The sequence below is a fragment of the Oncorhynchus mykiss genome, chromosome 21 (assembly GCF_057628025.1).
Source record: "Oncorhynchus mykiss isolate SJ-2025 chromosome 21, ASM5762802v1, whole genome shotgun sequence".
NCBI lineage: Eukaryota > Metazoa > Chordata > Actinopteri > Salmoniformes > Salmonidae > Oncorhynchus > Oncorhynchus mykiss.
In genome coordinates this window covers 53,825,127-53,843,918 of record NC_143042.1, presented here as the reverse complement: position 1 = coordinate 53,843,918, position 18,792 = coordinate 53,825,127, and the positions used below count along the sequence as shown (strand labels likewise).

The 18,792-nt window shown below is 42.3% G+C and overlaps 19 non-coding genes across 19 annotated transcripts; all 19 read left to right on the top strand.

Moving 5' to 3' along the window:
• Window positions 1-742: 742 nt before the first annotated feature.
• Window positions 743-815, top strand: trnar-ucu (transfer RNA arginine (anticodon UCU)). The gene has a single exon. It is a non-coding gene; the product is annotated as a tRNA-Arg (tRNA).
• Window positions 816-1,856: 1,041 nt separating this feature from the next.
• On the top strand, window positions 1,857-1,929 carry trnar-ucu (transfer RNA arginine (anticodon UCU)). The gene has a single exon. It is a non-coding gene; the product is annotated as a tRNA-Arg (tRNA).
• Window positions 1,930-2,214: 285 nt separating this feature from the next.
• trnar-ucu (transfer RNA arginine (anticodon UCU)) lies at window positions 2,215-2,287 on the top strand. Its single transcript has one exon. It is a non-coding gene; the product is annotated as a tRNA-Arg (tRNA).
• Window positions 2,288-3,211: 924 nt separating this feature from the next.
• trnar-ucu (transfer RNA arginine (anticodon UCU)) lies at window positions 3,212-3,284 on the top strand. The gene has a single exon. It is a non-coding gene; the product is annotated as a tRNA-Arg (tRNA).
• A 1,029-nt stretch (window positions 3,285-4,313) lies between these two features.
• Window positions 4,314-4,386, top strand: trnar-ucu (transfer RNA arginine (anticodon UCU)). The gene has a single exon. It is a non-coding gene; the product is annotated as a tRNA-Arg (tRNA).
• A 1,041-nt stretch (window positions 4,387-5,427) lies between these two features.
• Window positions 5,428-5,500, top strand: trnar-ucu (transfer RNA arginine (anticodon UCU)). Its single transcript has one exon. It is a non-coding gene; the product is annotated as a tRNA-Arg (tRNA).
• Window positions 5,501-5,785: 285 nt separating this feature from the next.
• On the top strand, window positions 5,786-5,858 carry trnar-ucu (transfer RNA arginine (anticodon UCU)). The gene has a single exon. It is a non-coding gene; the product is annotated as a tRNA-Arg (tRNA).
• A 1,968-nt stretch (window positions 5,859-7,826) lies between these two features.
• Window positions 7,827-7,899, top strand: trnar-ucu (transfer RNA arginine (anticodon UCU)). The gene has a single exon. It is a non-coding gene; the product is annotated as a tRNA-Arg (tRNA).
• Window positions 7,900-8,835: 936 nt separating this feature from the next.
• On the top strand, window positions 8,836-8,908 carry trnar-ucu (transfer RNA arginine (anticodon UCU)). The gene has a single exon. It is a non-coding gene; the product is annotated as a tRNA-Arg (tRNA).
• A 285-nt stretch (window positions 8,909-9,193) lies between these two features.
• Window positions 9,194-9,266, top strand: trnar-ucu (transfer RNA arginine (anticodon UCU)). The gene has a single exon. It is a non-coding gene; the product is annotated as a tRNA-Arg (tRNA).
• A 938-nt stretch (window positions 9,267-10,204) lies between these two features.
• On the top strand, window positions 10,205-10,277 carry trnar-ucu (transfer RNA arginine (anticodon UCU)). Its single transcript has one exon. It is a non-coding gene; the product is annotated as a tRNA-Arg (tRNA).
• A 936-nt stretch (window positions 10,278-11,213) lies between these two features.
• On the top strand, window positions 11,214-11,286 carry trnar-ucu (transfer RNA arginine (anticodon UCU)). Its single transcript has one exon. It is a non-coding gene; the product is annotated as a tRNA-Arg (tRNA).
• A 285-nt stretch (window positions 11,287-11,571) lies between these two features.
• Window positions 11,572-11,644, top strand: trnar-ucu (transfer RNA arginine (anticodon UCU)). Its single transcript has one exon. It is a non-coding gene; the product is annotated as a tRNA-Arg (tRNA).
• Window positions 11,645-12,805: 1,161 nt separating this feature from the next.
• On the top strand, window positions 12,806-12,892 carry trnay-gua (transfer RNA tyrosine (anticodon GUA)). The gene is given in 2 exon segments: window positions 12,806-12,842; window positions 12,857-12,892. It is a non-coding gene; the product is annotated as a tRNA-Tyr (tRNA).
• A 1,943-nt stretch (window positions 12,893-14,835) lies between these two features.
• Window positions 14,836-14,922, top strand: trnay-gua (transfer RNA tyrosine (anticodon GUA)). The gene is given in 2 exon segments: window positions 14,836-14,872; window positions 14,887-14,922. It is a non-coding gene; the product is annotated as a tRNA-Tyr (tRNA).
• A 1,266-nt stretch (window positions 14,923-16,188) lies between these two features.
• trnay-gua (transfer RNA tyrosine (anticodon GUA)) lies at window positions 16,189-16,275 on the top strand. Its single transcript is given in 2 exon segments — window positions 16,189-16,225; window positions 16,240-16,275. It is a non-coding gene; the product is annotated as a tRNA-Tyr (tRNA).
• A 590-nt stretch (window positions 16,276-16,865) lies between these two features.
• On the top strand, window positions 16,866-16,952 carry trnay-gua (transfer RNA tyrosine (anticodon GUA)). Its single transcript is given in 2 exon segments — window positions 16,866-16,902; window positions 16,917-16,952. It is a non-coding gene; the product is annotated as a tRNA-Tyr (tRNA).
• A 590-nt stretch (window positions 16,953-17,542) lies between these two features.
• On the top strand, window positions 17,543-17,629 carry trnay-gua (transfer RNA tyrosine (anticodon GUA)). The gene is given in 2 exon segments: window positions 17,543-17,579; window positions 17,594-17,629. It is a non-coding gene; the product is annotated as a tRNA-Tyr (tRNA).
• Window positions 17,630-18,419: 790 nt separating this feature from the next.
• trnay-gua (transfer RNA tyrosine (anticodon GUA)) lies at window positions 18,420-18,506 on the top strand. The gene is given in 2 exon segments: window positions 18,420-18,456; window positions 18,471-18,506. It is a non-coding gene; the product is annotated as a tRNA-Tyr (tRNA).
• Window positions 18,507-18,792: the final 286 nt, after the last annotated feature.

Genomic DNA, 18,792 nt, shown 5'->3' with positions numbered 1-18,792 from the left:
GTATAGGTCATGCTGATCACACATTTCCACAGTGACTTAAGACACTGACCGCCTAATCCATTTATTGTGAGTTCAAGTATTGTTTTGGGGTACCTGAAAGTGGAGGGATGAAGTGGAAGTGTGCAGGGCAGTTAACCAAGTGGTTTAGGAATCGAAACCATCCTCTGCTATCCAGTTTGCTTTTAGCAATGAAGTGCAAACAGAAGAGAAGAGCTGGGCACATAACACAGAGGTTGATGGATCGAAGCTATCCAATTCTACTTTTAGAAATGAAGTGTAAACAGGGATTTTTTTTTTAAATTGGAGAATTTCATGTGCATGTCTCTGTGCCCTTCGTGATTCTTTTTTTATTACTGCTTCTATCAATCCATATAGGTCATGCTGATCACAGAGAGACACAGTGGCTTAAGACACTGATCTCCTAATCCATGTATTGTGAATTCAAGTATTGTTTTGGGGTACCTGAAAGTGGAGTGATGAAGTGGAAGTGTGCCTGGCAGTTAACCCAGTGATTTATGGATCGAAACCATCCTCTGCTATTCAGTTTGCTTTAGCAATGAAGTGCAAACAGAAATATTAATGGGCATGTCTCAGTGCCCTCCGTGATTATTTTTTGACTGCTTCTGTCAGTTTGTACAGGTCATGCTGATTACAGAAGCGAAGCGGAAGCGTGATGTCTACTTTAACCACGTGTACGATCGGTCGAAACCACTCTCTGCTATCCAGTTCATTTTCAGCAAGTACCCCAGTGGCCAAATGGATAAGGCACTGGCCTTCTAAGCCAGGGATTGTGGGTTCGAGTCCCATCTGGGGTGGATGAATGCAAATTCCTTTGGAGGAAGAGAGATCAGCACGTAACACAGAGTTTGATGGATTGAAGCTTTCCGATTCAATTTATAGAAATGAAGATTTAACAGGGATAAAAAAGGAGAATTTCGTGGGCATGTCTATGTGCCCTGAGAAATACAATTTTTTTTACAACTGCTTCTATCAGTTCGTATAGGTCATGCTGATTTAACAGGGATAAAAAAGGAGAATTTCGTGGGCATGTCTATGTGCCCTGAGAAATGCAATTTTTTTTACAACTGCTTCTATCAGTTCGTATAGGTCATGCTGATCACACATTTCCACAGTGACTTAAGACACTGACCGCCTAATCCATTTATTGTGAGTTCAAGTATTGTTTTGGGGTACCTGAAAGTGGAGGGATGAAGTGGAAGTGTGCAGGGCAGTTAACCAAGTGGTTTAGGAATCGAAACCATCCTCTGCTATCCAGTTTGCTTTTAGCAATGAAGTGCAAACAGAAGAGAAGAGCTGGGCACATAACACAGAGGTTGATGGATCGAAGCTATCCAATTCTACTTTTAGAAATGAAGTGTAAACAGGATTTTTTTTTTTAAATTGGAGAATTTCATGTGCATGTCTCTGTGCCCTCCGTGATTATTTTTTTTATTACTGCTTCTATCAATCCATATAGGTCATGCTGATCACAGAGAGACACAGTGGCTTAAGACACTGATCTCCTAATCCATGTATTGTGAATTCAAGTATTGTTTTGGGGTACCTGAAAGTGGAGTGATGAAGTGGAAGTGTGCCTGGCAGTTAACCCAGTGATTTATGGATCGAAACCATCCTCTGCTATTCAGTTTGCTTTAGCAATGAAGTGCAAACAGAAATATTAAACCATAATTTCATGGGCATGTCTCAGTGCCCTCCGTGATTATTTTTTGACTGCTTCTGTCAGTTTGTACAGGTCATGCTGATTACAGAAGCGAAGCGGAAGCGTGATGTCTACTTTAACCACGTGTACGATCGGTCGAAACCACTCTCTGCTATCCAGCTCATTTTCAGCAAGTACCCCAGTGGCCTAATGGATAAGGCACTGGCCTTCTAAGCCAGGGATTGTGGGTTCGAGTCCCATCTGGGGTGGATGAATGCAAATTCCTGTGGAGGAAGAGAGATCAGCACGTAACACAGAGTTTGATGGATTGAAGCTTTCCGATTCAATTTTTAGAAATGAAGATTTAACAGGGATAAAAAAGGAGAATTTCGTGGGCATGTCTCAGTGCCCTCCGTGATTTTTTGTTGACTGCTTCTGTCAGTTTGTACAGGTCATGCTGATTACAGAAGCGAAGCGGAAGCGTGATGTCTACTTTAACCACGCGTACGATCGGTCAAAACCACTCTCTGCTATCCAGCTCATTTTCAGCAAGTACCCCAGTGGCCTAATGGATAAGGCACTGGCCTTCTAAGCCAGGGATTGTGGGTTCGAGTCCCATCTGGGGGGGATGAATGCAAATTCCTGTGGAGGAAGAGAGATCAGCACGTAACACAGAGTTTGATGGATTGAAGCTTTCAGATTCAATTTTTAGAAATTAAGATTTAACAGGGATAAAAAAGGAGAATTTCGTGGGCATGTCTCTGTGCCCTGCGAAATGCAATTTTTTTTACAACTGCTTCTATCAGTTCGTATAGGTCATGCTGATCACACATTTCCACAGTGACTTAAGACACTGACCGCCTAATCCATTTATTGTGAGTTCAAGTATTGTTTTGGGGTACCTGAAAGTGGAGGGATGAAGTGGAAGTGTGCAGGGCAGTTAACCAAGTGGTTTAGGAATCGAAACCATCCTCTGCTATCCAGTTTGCTTTTAGCAATGAAGTGCAAACAGAAGAGAAGAGCTGGGCACATAACACAGAGGTTGATGGATCGAAGCTATCCAATTCTACTTTTAGAAATGAAGTGTAAACAGGGATTTTTTTTTTAAATTGGAGAATTTCATGTGCATGTCTCTGTGCCCTTCGTGATTCTTTTTTTATTACTGCTTCTATCAATCCATATAGGTCATGCTGATCACAGAGAGACACAGTGGCTTAAGACACTGATCTCCTAATCCATGTATTGTGAATTCAAGTATTGTTTTGGGGTACCTGAAAGTGGAGTGATGAAGTGGAAGTGTGCCTGGCAGTTAACCCAGTGATTTATGGATCGAAACCATCCTCTGCTATTCAGTTTGCTTTAGCAATGAAGTGCAAACAGAAATATTAATGGGCATGTCTCAGTGCCCTCCGTGATTATTTTTTGACTGCTTCTGTCAGTTTGTACAGGTCATGCTGATTACAGAAGCGAAGCGGAAGCGTGATGTCTACTTTAACCACGTGTACGATCGGTCGAAACCACTCTCTGCTATCCAGTTCATTTTCAGCAAGTACCCCAGTGGCCAAATGGATAAGGCACTGGCCTTCTAAGCCAGGGATTGTGGGTTCGAGTCCCATCTGGGGTGGATGAATGCAAATTCCTTTGGAGGAAGAGAGATCAGCACGTAACACAGAGTTTGATGGATTGAAGCTTTCCGATTCAATTTATAGAAATGAAGATTTAACAGGGATAAAAAAGGAGAATTTCGTGGGCATGTCTATGTGCCCTGAGAAATAAAATTTTTTTTACAACTGCTTCTATCAGTTCGTATAGGTCATGCTGATTTAACAGGGATAAAAAAGGAGAATTTCGTGGGCATGTCTATGTGCCCTGAGAAATGCAATTTTTTTTACAACTGCTTCTATCAGTTCGTATAGGTCATGCTGATCACACATTTCCACAGTGACTTAAGACACTGACCGCCTAATCCATTTATTGTGAGTTCAAGTATTGTTTTGGGGTACCTGAAAGTGGAGGGATGAAGTGGAAGTGTGCAGGGCAGTTAACCAAGTGGTTTAGGAATCGAAACCATCCTCTGCTATCCAGTTTGCTTTTAGCAATGAAGTGCAAACAGAAGAGAAGAGCTGGGCACATAACACAGAGGTTGATGGATCGAAGCTATCCAATTCTACTTTTAGAAATGAAGTGTAAACAGGATTTTTTTTTTTAAATTGGAGAATTTCATGTGCATGTCTCTGTGCCCTCCGTGATTATTTTTTTTATTACTGCTTCTATCAATCCATATAGGTCATGCTGATCACAGAGAGACACAGTGGCTTAAGACACTGATCTCCTAATCCATGTATTGTGAATTCAAGTATTGTTTTGGGGTACCTGAAAGTGGAGTGATGAAGTGGAAGTGTGCCTGGCAGTTAACCCAGTGATTTATGGATCGAAACCATCCTCTGCTATTCAGTTTGCTTTAGCAATGAAGTGCAAACAGAAATATTAATGGGCATGTCTCAGTGCCCTCCGTGATTATTTTTTGACTGCTTCTGTCAGTTTGTACAGGTCATGCTGATTACAGAAGCGAAGCGGAAGCGTGATGTCTACTTTAACCACGTGTACGATCGGTCGAAACCACTCTCTGCTATCCAGTTCATTTTCAGCAAGTACCCCAGTGGCCAAATGGATAAGGCACTGGCCTTCTAAGCCAGGGATTGTGGGTTCGAGTCCCATCTGGGGTGGATGAATGCAAATTCCTTTGGAGGAAGAGAGATCAGCACGTAACACAGAGTTTGATGGATTGAAGCTTTCCGATTCAATTTATAGAAATGAAGATTTAACAGGGATAAAAAAGGAGAATTTCGTGGGCATGTCTATGTGCCCTGAGAAATACAATTTTTTTTACAACTGCTTCTATCAGTTCGTATAGGTCATGCTGATTTAACAGGGATAAAAAAGGAGAATTTCGTGGGCATGTCTATGTGCCCTGAGAAATGCATTTTTTTTTACAACTGCTTCTATCAGTTCGTATAGGTCATGCTGATCACACATTTCCACAGTGACTTAAGACACTGACCGCCTAATCCATTTATTGTGAGTTCAAGTATTGTTTTGGGGTACCTGAAAGTGGAGGGATGAAGTGGAAGTGTGCAGGGCAGTTAACCAAGTGGTTTAGGAATCGAAACCATCCTCTGCTATCCAGTTTGCTTTTAGCAATGAAGTGCAAACAGAAGAGAAGAGCTGGGCACATAACACAGAGGTTGATGGATCGAAGCTATCCAATTCTACTTTTAGAAATGAAGTGTAAACAGGATTTTTTTTTTTAAATTGGAGAATTTCATGTGCATGTCTCTGTGCCCTCCGTGATTATTTTTTTTATTACTGCTTCTATCAATCCATATAGGTCATGCTGATCACAGAGAGACACAGTGGCTTAAGACACTGATCTCCTAATCCATGTATTGTGAATTCAAGTATTGTTTTGGGGTACCTGAAAGTGGAGTGATGAAGTGGAAGTGTGCCTGGCAGTTAACCCAGTGATTTATGGATCGAAACCATCCTCTGCTATTCAGTTTGCTTTAGCAATGAAGTGCAAACAGAAATATTAAACCATAATTTCATGGGCATGTCTCAGTGCCCTCCGTGATTATTTTTTGACTGCTTCTGTCAGTTTGTACAGGTCATGCTGATTACAGAAGCGAAGCGGAAGCGTGATGTCTACTTTAACCACGTGTACGATCGGTCGAAACCACTCTCTGCTATCCAGCTCATTTTCAGCAAGTACCCCAGTGGCCTAATGGATAAGGCACTGGCCTTCTAAGCCAGGGATTGTGGGTTCGAGTCCCATCTGGGGTGGATGAATGCAAATTCCTGTGGAGGAAGAGAGATCAGCACGTAACACAGAGTTTGATGGTTTGAAGCTTTCCGATTCAATTTTTAGAAATGAAGATTTAACAGGGATAAAAAAGGAGAATTTCGTGGGCATGTCTCAGTGCCCTCCGTAATTTTTTGTTGACTGCTTCTGTCAGTTTGTACAGGTCATGCTGATTACAGAAGCGAAGCGGAAGCGTGATGTCTACTTTAACCACGCGTACGATCGGTCAAAACCACTCTCTGCTATCCAGCTCATTTTCAGCAAGTACCCCAGTGGCCTAATGGATAAGGCACTGGCCTTCTAAGCCAGGGATTGTGGGTTCGAGTCCCATCTGGGGGGGATGAATGCAAATTCCTGTGGAGGAAGAGAGATCAGCACGTAACACAGAGTTTGATGGATTGAAGCTTTCAGATTCAATTTTTAGAAATTAAGATTTAACAGGGATAAAAAAGGAGAATTTCGTGGGCATGTCTCTGTGCCCTGCGAAATGCAATTTTTTTTTACAACTGCTTCTATCAGTTCGTATAGGTCATGCTGATCACACATTTCCACAGTGACTTAAGACACTGACCGCCTAATCCATTTATTGTGAGTTCAAGTATTGTTTTGGGATACCTGAAAGTGGAGGGATGAAGTGGAAGTGTGCAGGGCAGTTAACCAAGTGATTTAGGAATCGAAACCATCCTCTGCTATCCAGTTTGCTTTTAGCAATGAAGTGCAAACAGAAGAGAAGAGCTGGGCACATAAAACAGAGGTTGATGGATCGAAGCTATCCAATTCTACTTTTAGAAATGAAGTGTAAACAGGAATTTTTTTTTTTAAATTGGAGAATTTCATGTGCATGTCTCTGTGCCCTCCGTGATTCTTTTTTTATTACTGCTTCTATCAATCCATATAGGTCATGCTGATCACAGAGAGACACAGTGGCTTAAGACACTGATCTCCTAATCCATGTATTGTGAATTCAAGTATTGTTTTGGGGTACCTGAAAGTGGAGTGATGAAGTGGAAGTGTGCCTGGCAGTTAACCCAGTGATTTATGGATCGAAACCATCCTCTGCTATTCAGTTTGCTTTAGCAATGAAGTGCAAACAGAAATATTAAACCATAATTTCATGGGCATGTCTCAGTGCCCTCCGTGATTATTTTTTGACTGCTTCTGTCAGTTTGTACAGGTCATGCTGATTACAGAAGCGAAGCGGAAGCGTGATGTCTACTTTAACCACGTGTACGATCGGTCAAAACCACTCTCTGCTATCCAGCTCATTTTCAGCAAGTACCCCAGTGGCCTAATGGATAAGGCAGTGGCCTAATGGATAAGGCACTGGCCTTCTAAGCCAGGGATTGTGGGTTTGAGTCCCATCTGGGGTGGATGAATGCAAATTCCTGTGGAGGAAGAGAGATCAGCACGTAACACAGAGTTTGATGGATTGAAGCTTTCCGATTCAATTTTTAGAAATGAAGATTTAACAGGGATAAAAAAGGAGAATTTCGTGGGCATGTCTCTGTGCCCTGCGAAATGCAATTTTTTTTACAACTGCTTCTATCAGTTCGTATAGGTCATGCTGATCACACATTTCCACAGTGACTTAAGACACTGACCGCCTAATCCATTTATTGTGAGTTCAAGTATTGTTTTTGGATACCTGAAAGTGGAAGGATGAAGTGGAAGTGTGCAGGGCAGTTAACCAAGTGATTTAGGAATCGAAACCATCCTCTGCTATCCAGTTTGCTTTTAGCAATGAAGTGCAAACAGAAGAGAAGAGCTGGGCACATAAAACAGAGGTTGATGGATCGAAGCTATCCAATTCTACTTTTAGAAATGAAGTGTAAACAGGATTTTTTTTTTTAAATTGGAGAATTTCATGTGCATGTCTCTGTGCCCTCCGTGATTATTTTTTTTATTACTGCTTCTATCAATCCATATAGGTCATGCTGATCACAGAGAGACACAGTGGCTTAAGACACTGATCTCCTAATCCATGTATTGTGAATTCAAGTATTGTTTTGGGGTACCTGAAAGTGGAGTGATGAAGTGGAAGTGTGCCTGGCAGTTAACCCAGTGATTTATGGATCGAAACCATCCTCTGCTATTCAGTTTGCTTTAGCAATGAAGTGCAAACAGAAATATTAAACCATAATTTCATGGGCATGTCTCAGTGCCCTCCGTGATTATTTTTTGACTGCTTCTGTCAGTTTGTACAGGTCATGCTGATTACAGAAGCGAAGCGGAAGCGTGATGTCTACTTTAACCACGTGTACGATCGGTCGAAACCACTCTCTGCTATCCAGCTCATTTTCAGCAAGTACCCCAGTGGCCTAATGGATAAGGCACTGGCCTTCTAAGCCAGGGATTGTGGGTTCGAGTCCCATCTGGGGTGGATGAATGCAAATTCCTGTGGAGGAAGAGAGATCAGCACGTAACACAGAGTTTGATGGATTGAAGCTTTCCGATTCAATTTTTAGAAATGAAGATTTAACAGGGATAAAAAAGGAGAATTTCGTGGACATGTCTCTGTGCCCTGCGAAATGCAATTTTTTTACAACTGCTTCTATCAGTTCGTATAGGTCATGCTGATCACACATTTCCACAGTGACTTAAGACACTGACCGCCTAATCCATTTATTGTGAGTTCAAGTATTGTTTTTGGATACCTGAAAGTGGAAGGATGAAGTGGAAGTGTGCAGGGCAGTTAACCAAGTGATTTAGGAATCGAAACCATCCTCTGCTATCCAGTTTGCTTTTAGCAATGAAGTGCAAACAGAAGAGAAGAGCTGGGCACATAAAACAGAGGTTGATGGATCGAAGCTATCCAATTCTACTTTTAGAAATGAAGTGTAAACAGGATTTTTTTTTTTAAATTGGAGAATTTCATGTGCATGTCTCTGTGCCCTCCGTGATTATTTTTTTTATTACTGCTTCTATCAATCCATATAGGTCATGCTGATCACAGAGAGACACAGTGGCTTAAGACACTGATCTCCTAATCCATGTATTGTGAATTCAAGTATTGTTTTGGGGTACCTGAAAGTGGAGTGATGAAGTGGAAGTGTGCCTGGCAGTTAACCCAGTGATTTATGGATCGAAACCATCCTCTGCTATTCAGTTTGCTTTAGCAATGAAGTGCAAACAGAAATATTAAACCATAATTTCATGGGCATGTCTCAGTGCCCTCCGTGATTATTTTTTGACTGCTTCTGTCAGTTTGTACAGGTCATGCTGATTACAGAAGCGAAGCGGAAGCGTGATGTCTACTTTAACCACGTGTACGATCGGTCGAAACCACTCTCTGCTATCCAGCTCATTTTCAGCAAGTACCCCAGTGGCCTAATGGATAAGGCACTGGCCTTCTAAGCCAGGGATTGTGGGTTCGAGTCCCATCTGGGGTGGATGAATGCAAATTCCTGTGGAGGAAGAGAGATCAGCACGTAACACAGAGTTTGATGGATTGAAGCTTTCCGATTCAATTTTTAGAAATGAAGATTTAACAGGGATAAAAAAGGAGAATTTCGTGGGCATGTCTCAGTGCCCTCCGTGATTTTTTGTTGACTGCTTCTGTCAGTTTGTACAGGTCATGCTGATTACAGAAGCGAAGCGGAAGCGTGATGTCTACTTTAACCACGCGTACGATCGGTCAAAACCACTCTCTGCTATCCAGCTCATTTTCAGCAAGTACCCCAGTGGCCTAATGGATAAGGCACTGGCCTTCTAAGCCAAGGATTGTGGGTTTGAGTCCCATCTGGGGTGGCTGAATGCAAATTCCTGTGGCGGAAGAGAGATCAGCACGTAACACAGAGTTTGATGGATTGAAGCTTTCTGATTCAATTTTTAGAAATTAAGATTTAACAGGGATAAAAAAGGAGAATTTCGTGGGCATGTCTCTGTGCCCTGCGAAATGCATTTTTTTTTTACAACTGCTTCTATCAGTTCGTATAGGTCATGCTGATCACACATTTCCACAGTGACTTAAGACACTGACCGCCTAATCTATTTATTGTGAGTTCAAGTATTGTTTTGGGATACCTGAAAGTGGAGGGATGAAGTGGAAGTGTGCAGGGCAGTTAACCAAGTGATTTAGGAATCGAAACCATCCTCTGCTATCCAGTTTGCTTTTAGCAATGAAGTGCAAACAGAAGAGAAGAGCTGGGCACATAAAACAGAGGTTGATGGATCGAAGCTATCCAATTCTACTTTTAGAAATGAAGTGTAAACAGGAATTTTTTTTTTTAAATTGGAGAATTTCATGTGCATGTCTCTGTGCCCTCCGTGATTCTTTTTTTATTACTGCTTCTATCAATCCATATAGGTCATGCTGATCACAGAGAGACACAGTGGCTTAAGACACTGATCTCCTAATCCATGTATTGTGAATTCAAGTATTGTTTTGGGGTACCTGAAAGTGGAGTGATGAAGTGGAAGTGTGCCTGGCAGTTAACCCAGTGATTTATGGATCGAAACCATCCTCTGCTATTCAGTTTGCTTTAGCAATGAAGTGCAAACAGAAATATTAAACCATAATTTCATGGGCATGTCTCAGTGCCCTCCGTGATTATTTTTTGACTGCTTCTGTCAGTTTGTACAGGTCATGCTGATTACAGAAGCGAAGCGGAAGCGTGATGTCTACTTTAACCACGTGTACGATCGGTCAAAACCACTCTCTGCTATCCAGCTCATTTTCAGCAAGTACCCCAGTGGCCTAATGGATAAGGCACTGGCCTTCTAAGCCAGGGATTGTGGGTTCGAGTCCCATCTGGGGTGGATGAATGCAAATTCCTGTGGAGGAAGAGAGATCAGCACGTAACACAGAGTTTAATGGATTGAAGCTTTCTGATTCAATTTTTAGAAATGAAGATTTAACAGGGATAAAAAAGGAGAATTTCGTGGGCATGTCTCTGTGCCCTGCGAAATGCAATTTTTTTACAACTGCATCTATCAGTTCGTATAGGTCATGCTGATCACACATTTCCACAGTGACTTAAGACACTGACCGCCTAATCCATTTATTGTGAGTTCAAGTATTGTTTTGGGATACCTGAAAGTGGAAGGATGAAGTGGAAGTGTGCAGGGCAGTTAACCAAGTGATTTAGGAATCGAAACCATCCTCTGCTATCCAGTTTGCTTTTAGCAATGAAGTGCAAACAGAAGAGAAGAGCTGGGCACATAAAACAGAGGTTGATGGATCGAAGCTATCCAATTCTACTTTTAGAAATGAAGTGTAAACAGGATTTTTTTTTTTAAATTGGAGAATTTCATGTGCATGTCTCTGTGCCCTCCGTGATAATTTTTTTTATTACTGCTTCTATCAATCCATATAGGTCATGCTGATCACAGAGAGACACAGTGGCTTAAGACACTGATCTCCTAATCCATGTATTGTGAATTCAAGTATTGTTTTGGGGTACCTGAAAGTGGAGTGATGAAGTGGAAGTGTGCCTGGCAGTTAACCCAGTGATTTATGGATCGAAACCATCCTCTGCTATTCAGTTTGCTTTAGCAATGAAGTGCAAACAGAAATATTAAACCATAATTTCATGGGCATGTCTCAGTGCCCTCCGTGATTATTTTTTGACTGCTTCTGTCAGTTTGTACAGGTCATGCTGATTACAGAAGCGAAGCGGAAGCGTGATGTCTACTTTAACCACGTGTACGATCGGTCGAAACCACTCTCTGCTATCCAGCTCATTTTCAGCAAGTACCCCAGTGGCCTAATGGATAAGGCACTGGCCTTCTAAGCCAGGGATTGTGGGTTCGAGTCCCATCTGGGGTGGATGAATGCAAATTCCTGTGGAGGAAGAGAGATCAGCACGTAACACAGAGTTTGATGGATTGAAGCTTTCCGATTCAATTTTTAGAAATGAAGATTTAACAGGGATAAAAAAGGAGAATTTCGTGGGCATGTCTCAGTGCCCTCCGTGATTTTTTGTTGACTGCTTCTGTCAGTTTGTACAGGTCATGCTGATTACAGAAGCGAAGCGGAAGCGTGATGTCTACTTTAACCACGCGTACGATCGGTCAAAACCACTCTCTGCTATCCAGCTCATTTTCAGCAAGTACCCCAGTGGCCTAATGGATAAGGCACTGGCCTTCTAAGCCAAGGATTGTGGGTTTGAGTCCCATCTGGGGTGGCTGAATGCAAATTCCTGTGGCGGAAGAGAGATCAGCACGTAACACAGAGTTTGATGGATTGAAGCTTTCTGATTCAATTTTTAGAAATTAAGATTTAACAGGGATAAAAAAGGAGAATTTCGTGGGCATGTCTCTGTGCCCTGCGAAATGCAATTTTTTTTTACAACTGCTTCTATCAGTTCGTATAGGTCATGCTGATCACACATTTCCACAGTGACTTAAGACACTGACCGCCTAATCCATTTATTGTGAGTTCAAGTATTGTTTTGGGATACCTGAAAGTGGAGGGATGAAGTGGAAGTGTGCAGGGCAGTTAACCAAGTGATTTAGGAATCGAAACCATCCTCTGCTATCCAGTTTGCTTTTAGCAATGAAGTGCAAACAGAAGAGAAGAGCTGGGCACATAAAACAGAGGTTGATGGATCGAAGCTATCCAATTCTACTTTTAGAAATGAAGTGTAAACAGGAATTTTTTTTTTTAAATTGGAGAATTTCATGTGCATGTCTCTGTGCCCTCCGTGATTCTTTTTTTATTACTGCTTCTATCAATCCATATAGGTCATGCTGATCACAGAGAGACACAGTGGCTTAAGACACTGATCTCCTAATTCATGTATCCATGACATGTGCTTGACAAAAAATATCTTTCCCTGAGAGAAGAAATCTTCACTTGTTGACATTTGATAGGAATGTTGGTAGAGCAGCAGAGAGTTTTCGAGATTGCAACAGTCCTTAGGTCGCTGACTCAGAAGAGTATAACTTTTTCTGCAGTTGTGCCAAGTTTTTGAGTTATGCCTAGTGTTTCCCCAAAAGCAAGTCATTCCCTGAGCGGGAATCAAACCCAGGCAGCGGTGGTAAAATAAATGAATCCTAACCACTAGACCAACAGGGAGAGAGAAAAAGACATTTCGCAAGCTAGGGGGCTAAACAGCGATTTTATTCCTCTGCTCACTTTTTCTCTAATCCCAAATGCAACTACTTGCAATCTAAGGGGATGTAGCTCAGAGGAATAGAGCATTAGTTGAACGTACGAAGACCTGGGGGCAATCGTCAGCAGCTCCAAGAAACCACCAAACTCAGCAGATTAATTTCTTAAATGAACATATGCTTCTGCCAAACCTCTGACCATCTAGGTGATGGCGTTTGACTATATTTTTTATCCTTCGATAGCTCAGTTGGTAGAGCGGAGGACTGTAGGTGAAATTGCTGTAATCCTTAGGTCGCTGGTTCAAATCCGGCTCGAAGGATTGTACTTTTTCTTGTGGCTTACGCCAACTTTTTGACAGCAGTGTACCATGACATGTGCTTGACAAAAAATATCTTTCCCTGAGAGAAGAAATCTTCACTTGTTGACATTTGATAGGAATGTTGGTAGAGCAGCAGAGAGTTTTCGAGATTGCAACAGTCCTTAGGTCGCTGACTCAGAAGAGTATAACTTTTTCTGCAGTTGTGCCAAGTTTTTGAGTTATGCCTAGTGTTTCCCCAAAAGCAAGTCATTCCCTGAGCGGGAATCAAACCCAGGCAGCGGTGGTAAAATAAATGAATCCTAACCACTAGACCAACAGGGAGAGAGAAAAAGACATTTCGCAAGCTAGGGGGCTAAACAGCGATTTTATTCCTCTGCTCACTTTTTCTCTAATCCCAAATGCAACTACTTGCAATCTAAGGGGATGTAGCTCAGAGGAATAGAGCATTAGTTGAACGTACGAAGACCTGGGGGCAATCGTCAGCAGCTCCAAGAAACCACCAAACTCAGCAGATTAATTTCTTAAAGGGAACATATGCTTCTGCCAAACCTCTGACCATCTAGGTGATGGCGTTTGACTATATTTTTTATCCTTCGATAGCTCAGTTGGTAGAGCGGAGGACTGTAGGTGAAATTGCTGTAATCCTTAGGTCGCTGGTTCAAATCCGTCTCGAAGGATTGTACTTTTTCTTGTGGCTTACGCCAACTTTTTGACAGCAGTGTACCATGACATGTGCTTGACAAAAAATATCTTTCCCTGAGAGAAGAAATCTTCACTTGTTGACCTTTGATAGGAATGTTGGTAGAGCAGCAGAGAGTTTTCGAGATTGCAACAGTCCTTAGGTCGCTGACTCAGAAGAGTATAACTTTTTCTGCAGTTGTGCCAAGTTTTTGAGTTATGCCTAGTGTTTCCCCAAAAGCAAGTCATTCCCTGAGCGGGAATCAAACCCAGGCAGCGGTGGTAAAATAAATGAATCCTAACCACTAGACCAACAGGGAGAGAGAAAAAGACATTTCGCAAGCTAGGGGGCTAAACAGCGATTTTATTCCTCTGCTCACTTTTTCTCTAATCCCAAATGCAACTACTTGCAATCTAAGGGGATGTAGCTCAGAGGAATAGAGCATTAGTTGAACGTACGAAGACCTCGGGGCAATCGTCAGCAACTCCAAGAAACCACCAAACTCAGCAGATTAATTTCTTAAAGGGAACATATGCTTCTGCCAAACCTCTGACCATCTAGGTGATGGCGTTTGACTATATTTTTTATCCTTCGATAGCTCAGTTGGTAGAGTGGAGGAGTGTAGGTGAAATTGCTGTAATCCTTAGGTCGCTGGTTCAAATCCGGCTCGAAGGATTGTACTTTTTCTTGTGGCTTACGCCAACTTTTTGACAGCAGTGTACCATGACATGTGCTTGACAAAAAATATCTTTCCCTGAGAGAAGAAATCTTCACTTGTTGACATTTGATAGGAATGTTGGTAGAGCAGCAGAGAGTTTTCGAGATTGCAACAGTCCTTAGGTCGCTGACTCAGAAGAGTATAACTTTTTCTGCAGTTGTGCCAAGTTTTTGAGTTATGCCTAGTGTTTCCCCAAAAGCAAGTCATTCCCTGAGCGGGAATCAAACCCAGGCAGCGGTGGTAAAATAAATGAATCCTAACCACTAGACCAACAGGGAGAGAGAAAAAGACATTTCGCAAGCTAGGGGGCTAAACAGCGATTTTATTCCTCTGCTCACTTTTTCTCTAATCCCAAATGCAACTACTTGCAATCTAAGGGGTTGTAGCTCAGAGGAATAGAGCATTAGTTGAACGTACGAAGACCTGGGGGCAATCGTCAGCAGCTCCAAGAAACCACCAAACTCAGCAGATTAATTTCTTAAATGAACATATGCTTCTGCCAAACCTCTGACCATCTAGGTGATGGCGTTTGACTATATTTTTTATCCTTCGATAGCTCAGTTGGTAGAGCGGAGGACTGTAGGTGAAATTGCTGTAATCCTTAGGTCGCTGGTTCAAATCCAGCTCGAAGGATTGTACTTTTTCTTGTGGCTTACGCCAACTTTTTGACAGCAGTGTACCATGACATGTGCTTGACAAAAAATATCTTTCCCTGAGAGAAGAAATCTTCACTTGTTGACATTTGATAGGAATGTTGGTAGAGCAGCAGAGAGTTTTCGAGATTGCAACAGTCCTTAGGTCGCTGACTCAGAAGAGTATAACTTTTTCTGCAGTTGTGCCAAGTTTTTGAGTTATGCCTAGTGTTTCCCCAAAAGCAAGTCATTCCCTGAGCGGGAATCAAACCCAGGCAGCGGTGGTAAAATAAATGAATCCTAACCACTAGACCAACAGGGAGAAAGAAAAAGACATTTCTCAAGCTAGGGGGCTAAACAGCGATTTTATTCCTCTGCTCACTTTTTCTCTAATCCCAAATGCAACTACTTGCAATCTAAGGGGATGTAGCTCAGAGGAATAGAGCATTAGTTGAACGTACGAAGACCTCGGGGCAATCGTCAGCAACTCCAAGAAACCACCAAACTCAGCAGATTAATTTCTTAAAGGGAACATATGCTTCTGCCAAACCTCTGACCATCTAGGTGATGGCGTTTGACTATATTTTTTATCCTTCGATAGCTCAGTTGGTAGAGTGGAGGAGTGTAGGTGAAATTGCTGTAATCCTTAGGTCGCTGGTTCAAATCCGGCTCGAAGGATTGTACTTTTTCTTGTGGCTTACGCCAACTTTTTGACAGCAGTGTACCATGACATGTGCTTGACAAAAAATATCTTTCCCTGAGAGAAGAAATCTTCACTTGTTGACATTTGATAGGAATGTTGGTAGAGCAGCAGAGAGTTTTCGAGATTGCAACAGTCCTTAGGTCGCTGACTCAGAAGAGTATAACTTTTTCTGCAGTTGTGCCAAGTTTTTGAGTTATGCCTAGTGTTTCCCCAAAAGCAAGTCATTCCCTGAGCGGGAATCAAACCCAGGCAGCGGTGGTAAAATAAATGAATCCTAACCACTAGACCAACAGGGAGAGAGAAAAAGACATTTCGCAAGCTAGGGGGCTAAACAGCGATTTTATTCCTCTGCTCACTTTTTCTCTAATCCCAAATGCAACTACTTGCAATCTAAGGGGATGTAGCTCAGAGGAATAGAGCATTAGTTGAACGTACGAAGACCTGGGGGCAATCGTCAGCAGCTCCAAGAAACCACCAAACTCAGCAGATTAATTTCTTAAATGAACATATGCTTCTGCCAAACCTCTGACCATCTAGGTGATGGCGTTTGACTATATTTTTTATCCTTCGATAGCTCAGTTGGTAGAGCGGAGGACTGTAGGTGAAATTGCTGTAATCCTTAGGTCGCTGGTTCAAATCCGGCTCGAAGGATTGTACCTTTTCTTGTGGCTTACGCCAACTTTTTGACAGCAGTGTACCATGACATGTGCTTGACAAAAAATATCTTTCCCTGAGAGAAGAAATCTTCACTTGTTGACATTTGATAGGAATGTTGGTAGAGCAGCAGAGAGTTTTCGAGATTGCAACAGTCCTTAGGTCGCTGACTCAGAAGAGTATAACTTTTTCTGCAGTTGTGCCAAGTTTTTGAGTTATGCCTAGTGTTTCCCCAAAAGCAAGTCATTCCCTGAGCGGGAATCAAACCCAGGCAGCGGTGGTAAAATAAATGAATCCTAACCACTAGACCAACAGGGAGAGAGAAAAAGACATTTCGCAAGCTAGGGGGCTAAACAGCGATTTTATTCCTCTGCTCACTTTTTCTCTAATCCCAAATGCAACTACTTGCAATCTAAGGGGATGTAGCTCAGAGGAATAGAGCATTAGTTGAACGTACGAAGACCTGGGGGCAATCGTCAGCAGCTCCAAGAAACCACCAAACTCAGCAGATTAATTTCTTAAAGGGAACATATGCTTCTGCCAAACCTCTGACCATCTAGGTGATGGCGTTTGACTATATTTTTTATCCTTCGATAGCTCAGTTGGTAGAGCGGAGGACTGTAGGTGAAATTGCTGTAATCCTTAGGTTGCTGGTTCAAATCCGGCTCGAAGGATTGTACTTTTTCTTGTGGCTTACGCCAACTTTTTGACAGCAGTGTACCATGACATGTGCTTGACAAAAAATATCTTTCCCTGAGAGAAGAAATCTTCACTTGTTGACCTTTGATAGGAATGTGGGTAGAGCAGCAGAGAGTTCTCGAGATTGCAACAGTCCTTAGGTCGCTGACTCAGAAGAGTATAACTTTTTCTGCAGTTGTGCAAAGTTTTTGACTTATGCCTAGTGTTTCCCCAAAAGCAAGTCATTCCCTGAGCGGGAATCAAACCCAGGCAGCGGTGGTAAAAGAACCGAATCCTAACCACTTGACCAACAGGGAGAGAGAAAAAATGCATTTTGCAGTGAGGGGGCTAAACAGCGATTTTATTCCTCTGCTAACTTTTTCTCTAATCCCAAACGCAACTACTTGCAATCTAAGGGGATGTAGCTAAGAGGAATAGAGCATTAGTTGAACGTACGAAGACCTGGGGGCAATCGTCAGCAGCTCCAAGAAACCGCCAAACTCAGCAGATTCATTTCTTAAAGGGAACATATGCTTCTGCCAAACCTCTGACCATCTAGGTGATGGCGTTTGACTATATTTTTTATCCTTCGATAGCTCAGTTGGTAGAGTGGAGGACTGTAGGGGAAGTTGCTGTAATCCTTAGGTCGCTGGTTCAAATCCGGCTCGAAGGATTGTACTTTTTCTTGTGGCTTACGCCAACTTTTTGACAGCAGTGTACCATGACATGTGCTTGACAAAAAAATATCTTTCCCTGAGAGAAGAAATGTTCACTTGTTGACCTTTGATAGGAATGTTGGTATAGCAGCAGAGAGTTCTCGAGATTGCAACAGTCCTTAGGTCGCTGACTCAGAAGAGTATAACTTTTTCTGCAGTTGTGCCAAGTTTTTGACTTATGCCTAGTGTTTCCCCAAAAGCAAGTCATTCCCTGAGCGGGAATCAAACCCAGGCCTCGGTGGTAAAAGAACCGAATCCTAACCACTTGACCAACAGGGAGAGAAAAAAATGCATTTTGCAGTGAGGGGGCTAAACAGCGATTTTATTCCTCTGCTAACTTTTTCTCTAATCCCAAACGCAACTACTTGCAATCTAAGGGGATGTAGCTAAGAGGAATAGAGCATTAGTTGAACGTACGAAGACCTGGGGGCAATCGTCAGCAGCTCCAAGAAACCGCCAAACTCAGCAGATTCATTTCTTAAAGGGAACATATGCTTCTGCCAAACCTCTGACCATCTAGGTGATGGTCTCTGCTCACTTTTTGTCTATTCCCAAATGCAACTACTTGCAATCTAAGGGGATGTAGCTCAGAGGAATAGAGCATTAGTTGAACGTACGAAGACCTGGGGGCAATCCTCAGCAGCTCCAAGAAACCACCAAACTCAGCAGATTAATTTCTTAAAGGGAACATATGCTTCTGCCAAACCTCTGGCCATCTAGGTGATGGCGTTTGACTACATTTTTTATCCTTCGATAGCTCAGTTGGTAGAGCAGAGGACTGTAGGGGAAATTGCTGTAATCCTTAGGTCGCTGGTTCAAATCCGGCTCGAAGGATTGTACTTTTTCTTGTGGCTTGTGCCAACTTTTTGACAGCAGTGTACCATGACATGTGCTTGACAAAAAAATATCTTTCCCTGAGAGAAGAAATCTTCACTTGTTGACCTTTGATAGTAATGTTGGTATAGCAGCAGAGAGTTCTCGAGATTGCAACAGTCCTTAGGTCGCTGACTCAGAAGAGTATAACTTTTTCTGCAGTTGTGCCAAGTTTTTGAGTTATGCCTAGTGTTTCCCCAAAAGCAAGTCATTCCCTGAGCGGGAATCAAACCCAGGCAGCGGTGGT